Source organism: Petaurus breviceps, unplaced genomic scaffold (genome assembly GCF_028583685.1).
Source record: "Petaurus breviceps papuanus isolate PSGF00001 unplaced genomic scaffold, PetGlider_PUasm1.0 186, whole genome shotgun sequence".
NCBI lineage: Eukaryota > Metazoa > Chordata > Mammalia > Diprotodontia > Petauridae > Petaurus > Petaurus breviceps.
The window spans coordinates 48,749,238-48,755,985 of record NW_027185798.1 but is presented as its reverse complement, the minus strand read 5'-3'; the positions used below and the strand labels follow the sequence as shown (position 1 = coordinate 48,755,985).

Genomic DNA, 6,748 nt, shown 5'->3' with positions numbered 1-6,748 from the left:
TCCCTTTTCTTCCCTCTTTCCTTCCTTTCCTCTTTCCTTCCTTCCCTTCTTCCTTCCTTTCTTCTTTCCTTCCCGGCTGTCTTCCTTCCCTCCCTCCTTCCCTGAAGCCTCCCTTTCTCCCTTCTTTCCTTCCCTGCTACCTTACTTCCCTCTTTCCTTCTTCCTTTCTTCCTCCCTCTCACTCTTCCTGCCCTCCTTCCTTCCCTGCTGCTTCCCTTCCCTCCTCCTTTTCTACCTGCCTTCTTCCTTCCTTCCCTCCTTCTTTCCCTGTTGCCTCCTTACATGCTTTCCTTCTTTCTTTTTCTTCTTCCTTCCGTTCTCCCTTCTTTCCCTGCTATTTTTTCCTTTCCTTCTTTCCCTTCCTTTTTGCTCCATTCCCTCCCTCCTATTCTTCCTTCTTTCTTCCCTAACCTCTTTGGTTTCTTCCCAACCTTCCTTCTTTGCTCTTTTCCTTCCATTCCCTCTCTCCTCCCTACCTCATTTCACCTTCAGAGAGATAGCTTCCTGCTCTCCCTGAGAAACAAAGTACACTCACTTTGCTCCTTTCTTCCAAGCCCTTCTCCAAGGAGAGACCTTGTACTCTCTACTGCTACAAGCTGCTACTAAGATTGCTGTTTGACATTTTTCTCCTTTCCTTGACCCTCACTCAAGAGAGTTTCTTGATAGGGAATCCAATTACTGACTCTGGTGCCAGATTGGTGGTGGAATAGAAAGGGCAGTATTCCTGGCTTCAGAAAGACCCGAGTTCAAATCCAGCCTCAGACACTAGCAGTATGACTCTGGGCAAGTCTCTCAACCTCTGTTTGCCTCAGTTTCCTGTAAAATGAGGATAATAACAACACCTTCCTCATATGAGATAATATTTGGTAAAGCACCAGACTTAACACAGTAGTAGGCACATAGTAGGCACTATTTAAATTATTTCCTTCTTGTTTCCTACTCCCACTTCTGTCAGAAAGCACTCAACAGACACTCCTCTCTCCCATGAGACCAACTTGATATGAGTCAGTAGTCAATTTACCCAAGGCCCAGCTAGTGTATGCCATGTTATGAATTATACATTAAAGACTAGGCATGGTCCCTGCCTTTGGGGAACTTAAAATGCTATTACCTATTCCCTCTGCTTAAAGTCCAAAGGCTTGTGCCTGACAGGCCATTAGATTTGAGAGGACTAACACTGGACCATTGGTGGTCATCACAATTGGGTTTTTGTGTTGTGTTTGTTTGTTTTGAATGGTATTGTGGATTTGTAGGTTCAGGAACTGTGAGAACCCAATCTTAATTCAAGTCAGATATCCTCACAGAAGTGGCAAACGATTTTTATTGCATTCTTTTATCATAGAGCTACTCTTTAAATTATTCACTAATACTGATTAACTTTGAAAGGCTTTGAAAGGTTTATTAATGGAACTCTGTGGGTCCTTAGTCAGTTCTGAATTTTCTATCTCTTATATTTGTTGCACAATTAGCTTAATCCAATTGTGTGCCCTTAGAAAATGAAGCATTATTGTTTGGTGGTGGGGTGGAGTGAAGCAATATGTTTTAAAGTCTGGAGAATTTCCAGCCTTGGAAAAAAATGGAGAAGCAACCTAGCTGACAAGTCTGCCAAATGTGCCTGAGTGAGGTTCCTTTATTAGAAAGTAGTAGCTTTAGAAAATACTATATTAAAGAATGAAGTTTTGTTCTTTGACTTGGGGAGAAAGGTCGATTCAAATACTGGCCATAGTCTTAAGTGTTTACTCCAAAAAAAATTTAGTTTTCCTTTGTTCGTAATAGTAATACACAATACTGAAAGGCTCCATGGGATGGATTATGGAGAGAGAACTGAATTTGAAGCTAGGGAGACCTGGGTTCACGCCGACCTTTGGCACATAATGGTTGTATTACCGGGCTGGTCAACTAACGTCACAGTGCCCTAAGGTAGAGGTGTCAGGCCAGTGGCCCTGCACACATCTCCTGCTACCTCCATCCATCTAAGTTCCCTGTGCCTCCCTCCCCTTCCAGTCATAGGAATCCAGCTGTCCTGGGATGTGGTGCCCGACTGCTGGCCAAAGCTTAAAAGTACTTGGCACAATGTTTCTTCACAACCACCTTATTTCTGAGGGTTACTACCCATGTGACCTTGGGCAAATCACTTGTCTAGATTTCCATCAATAAAATGAGAGCACTGAATTCAGTGGCAACTGAGATCCCTTTCAGTTACAGACATTACTGTTTATCACACACACACACACACACACACACACACACACACACCCTCCTCATTTTTCCTGTGTCCTGTTTTTCATTATTCTGTCTTCAAGGGTCAGTTAATTTTAAGCTTAGGCAATCTCCTTGTCATAGATAAAAACATAGCTTCTCTCTCTAGTGGAAAGAGCTCTGGAGTGGAGTCAGGACCAAGGTTTACATCCTAGATCAGATGCTTGCTCCCTGGGTGACCTTGTGCAAGCCACCTAACTTCTCTAACTCTTAGTTTCCATATTTGCAGAATGACTCTATTTAATCACAAAAGTATCTTCTAACACTAAATCCTATTATCCAATGGTCTTTTCCTCCCTTCTGATTTTTTCAAGTTACCTTGGAAAAGTCTGGTTTCCTTACCCTCCCTTTCAAAATTCTTTTCTTTTTTCTTTTGCTTTTTTGTGTTAAGTGTCTGAGGCCACATTTGAACTCAGGTCCTCCTGACTCCAGGGCTGGTGCTCTATTCACTGAGCCACCTCGCCACCCCCCCTTTCAAAATTATTACAGAAAAACTTCCAATTAAACCTGGTTTCCTGAAGAAAAAAAAAACCCAGTACTTGAGATAAATTAAGGAAACTTTTTATTCAGTGTCATTAATTTTCTCTTCTTTACTAGTGTTGCAACAAAATATTTTAGCTTTGTTGTAGATTAAATAGTATTTAATTGGGCTAGTCTGGAAACTAATCCTCATTTATAGAATTGTTTCTATGTGGAAATTCTTTCCAAACTCCAAATAACCAATTTACAAATGAAATTTTGAACATAGACATTGTAAAATCTCAGTTCTCTATACCTATTGTCTTTGTACATATAGCATTGCTTTCTAGAATGTATTGCAAGCTGGATAACAATTGGAAGTTGTCAGTAAAATCAACCAGCACTTAATATGTAGCTGATTACATTCTAGGTACTATGCTAAGCACTAGGGACACAAATAAAAGCAAAACCAGATCTTGTCCTCTTAGAACCTGCCATCTCATCCGAGAGACCACATTTACATAAGCTGGTGCATTACCAGGTGGATTGTGAGCAGCCGGAAGGGTAAGAGAAGGCTAAGAGAAGGCTGTGCAGGAGGTGGCTCTTGAGCTGACTCCAGGAAAGCCAGAGATTCAAGAAGCCAGAGGTTAAGATGGGAGGGGAGAGAATGGGGACCAGTCAGTGCAAAGGCCAGGAAATGGGAGAGGAGGTGTTATTTGTGAGGAATAGCAAGGAGGCCCAGGTGGCTGGACTAGCATACCTAATAGAAAGAGAGTCCTGTGTTCAAAGATGAGAAAGATAGGAAGGTGCCAGGCTGTGAAGGGACTTAAATGACTATCAGAGGAGTTTGTATTTGATCTAAAGGTAAAAGGTGTCATTTAGAGTTTATTGATTGGAAGGGTGACATGGTTAGACCTATGCCTTAGAAAATCCCCTTTGGCAGCTGAGTGAAGGATGGATTGGATTGAGGTAGGACTTGAGAAAGTCCAATCAGAAGACTTGCAATAATCCAGGTCAGAGGTGATAATGACCTAAACCAGGGTAGTGTCCCTAAATGCAAGAGAGGTTATAGAAAAAGAAATTAAAAGATTTGGCAACTAATGGACATGTGGAATGAGCCAGAGTGAAGACTTGAGGATGGCAAGTATGGTGTAACATGTGTTGAATGGGAAGGATGGTGGTGCCCTCCACAGGCATAGGGAAGTTTAGAAAAGGCATGGGTTTGGAGGAAAAGATAGTGAATTCTGTTTTGGAGTTTGAGGTCCCTAGGGGACATCCACTGTCATTGACAGAATGATATTATACTTATCAAGTACTTATTGTGTGCTGGGCACTGTGTTAAGTGCCCAGGATATAAATATCAGCAAGCAAAACAGCTCCTAGCCTCAGGAAGTTGCTGGAAAAGAGGGGAGGTAGAGGTGAGGAGCCAAAAACAGAGAGGTTGGAAGGGGGCCCAGACAAAGTGTACTTGCTTAGGGGTGTGTTGAAGGAATTTCAGGAAGATGCCTTTAGAGGTTGGCCCCTCTAAGATAGGCAAAAAGCTCACGGGGGGGGGGGGGGGAGAGATTCCAAGTTTCTGGTGGGATGTAGAGTTGGAACTTTTACTCTTGTGGAAGGCTAGGACTAGATAAATCTTCCTGGAAGTGATAATTGTGCCTATGGGATGGTAGAATCACTAGCTAGAGTTTAGCTGGAAAACAGAAGAAGGCAGGGGTAGAAAACTGCAACCTCAAGGCCCTCTAGATCCCCTTAATAAAAATAATTTGTTCTGTAAAATTTGGACTCAGTCAAAAGGCCACATCCAAGGACCTAGAAGGCCACATGTGGCCTTAAGGCCCCAGCTTCCCCACCCCTGGCCTAGGGGATTGGGGAAACACAGTTTATGGCAATGATACAGGAGGACAGTCAGCAAATGAGACTGGTAGGAGAACCTGCAGAAAGCCGCGTCAGGAAAACCCAGAGAGGAAAAAGTACTAGAAAGAGAAGGTAACAGTAGTGTGGTGTTTTAGTAAAGTCAAGAAGGATAAGGATTGAATAAGATCATTACATATAGCAAGTAAGAGATTATTGGTAACTTTGGGAAAAGTAGTTTCACTTGAGTGATGAGGTCAGATTGCAGAGGGCTTAGAAAAGAGTTCGAGGAGAGGAACTAAAGGCACTAGAGTGTAAGTTACTTTTTCAAGGAGTTTAACAGAGAAGGTAAGGAGAGATGGTAGAAGTATGTGATGAGGATAGGGCAGACTTGGGCATGTTTAAGCAGCAGAAAAGGAAAGAAGGGATAGAGAATAGGGATAATAATGGTGGGGACTTGTCTGCTGGGGAAGATAAAAGGGGAAGGTCAGAGGTACATGTAGAGGGTTGGTCTTGACAAGCATAAGAACTCATCATTAGAGTCTAAAGGAAGAGGGATGATGTCAGTGGAATATTAGATGAGGAGAAGAAAAAAGGGCCTTCTCAGGAAATGTCCTCAATTTTTTGGTGAAGTTATGGAGTGGCATGCAAACCAGTAATATGTAATTTTCCATTTTATGGGAATTACCCAATAATCCTAAAATAAAACTCAGTTTCCACATCTGTAAAATGTGGTTAGTAATACTCCCTGCCTTACAGTGTTGTGGTGAGCAAGTACTTTAAAAACTTTAAAATGTTATGCATATGAATAGTGATTCTCTCTCCTTGTATGGCATTGTACAGTTTGTACAGTTCATAGTTCTGTCCATCCATCTAGTCGCTGTAACCCTGGTTTGAGAGCTAAGAAGTTTCTTTGGAGTGGATGGCAAATGAATAGGACTGAGCTGAAAGTTGTCAAAGCCATCATTGTTGAGATGAAGGATATTGGAGATGGGGATGAGGTATGTGGGAAAGGGTTGGGGTTCTCTCTGAACCACTTGTCCTTTTTTTATATCTCTTAATTATGCCCTCCTCTTGTCTCTGCCTGATTGAAATCCAACCAATCCCAAGAACAGCTCTTAATGCCACTTCTTCACCAAGTCACAAACCTCACATGGTACTTAGTTCTCATATTCAGTTTTATTTATAAAGCTCTATATATGCTTCATATCCCCCTCCTATTGCTAAAAACTACATGAGAGCATTTATTTTCCCCTATATTGCTGACAGTGACCACTTAGTAAATATTTGTTGTCAATTAAATGACTTTAACAATAGTCATATTACAGTTCAAGTTGTATTTGTAGACTTTTCCAGCATGGAGAAGGGGCATGGTTTAAAGAGTGTTACTTAGGGACTTCATTGTTCATAGCTCTCCCAGACCTTCTGGAAAGTAAAAATCTCCCCTCCTCTCAAAAATGTCAAATTCCTAGAATGGAAAAGTAAGAGCAGAATTGCCAAGGACTGAACCATGTTGAATGGTTCAGATGTGTGGAGGTGGGGAGAAAGTATGTAATTTTAGATTTCTGTCTGCTGAATATTTGAGTAGATCACCAAGTACTACATTTGGGAGCTTCCTAGATTAGAATTACCTTGCAAATAATTCCTTGATCAATGTAAGGACTGTAAAGCATGCTAACTGATTTCAGAGGTGTGTTTTTTCTCTTAGGAAGATAGGATATTCTCAATTATCATTAAATATTAATTCATATGGAAAATAAAGGCTGAAAGGCATTTGTGATTTGGGGTTTAATTTTGTTTGTTTTTTTACCAGACTTATGACTTCTTTGTTTTAAAGAACTTCAGGTAAAGAACTCCCAACAATGCCAATCAACTGCAGCTTAAAGCCTAGAGAGAGCTGCCTGGGACAAGCACCAAGATGGTACAGGTTACTCTATCTGCCATGCCATGCTGTCCTTTACAGTGGCTCCTGGATTCAGGAAAAGAAAGGTGTAATCAATTCATTTTTTCATGTTGGGAACGTGCACTTGAAAAGCAGCATATGAGGAATGAATAGAGAGGTAGCCTTGAAGACAGCAATACCAGGGCTCAAGTTGTGCTCCCCACAAATGCTGGTTGTGTGGCCCAGGGCAAGTCACATAATTACCCAGTGCTCTAGAACAGGAGTGTTAGACCCAAA

General features: G+C 41.6%; 1 protein-coding gene across 5 annotated transcripts in view; it reads left to right on the top strand.

The window, feature by feature from the left end:
• The window catches only part of EEIG2 (EEIG family member 2), a 78,754-nt gene that overhangs the window by 1,894 nt on the left and 70,112 nt on the right, over positions 1-6,748 (top strand). The gene's annotated exons all lie outside the window — the stretch shown is intronic.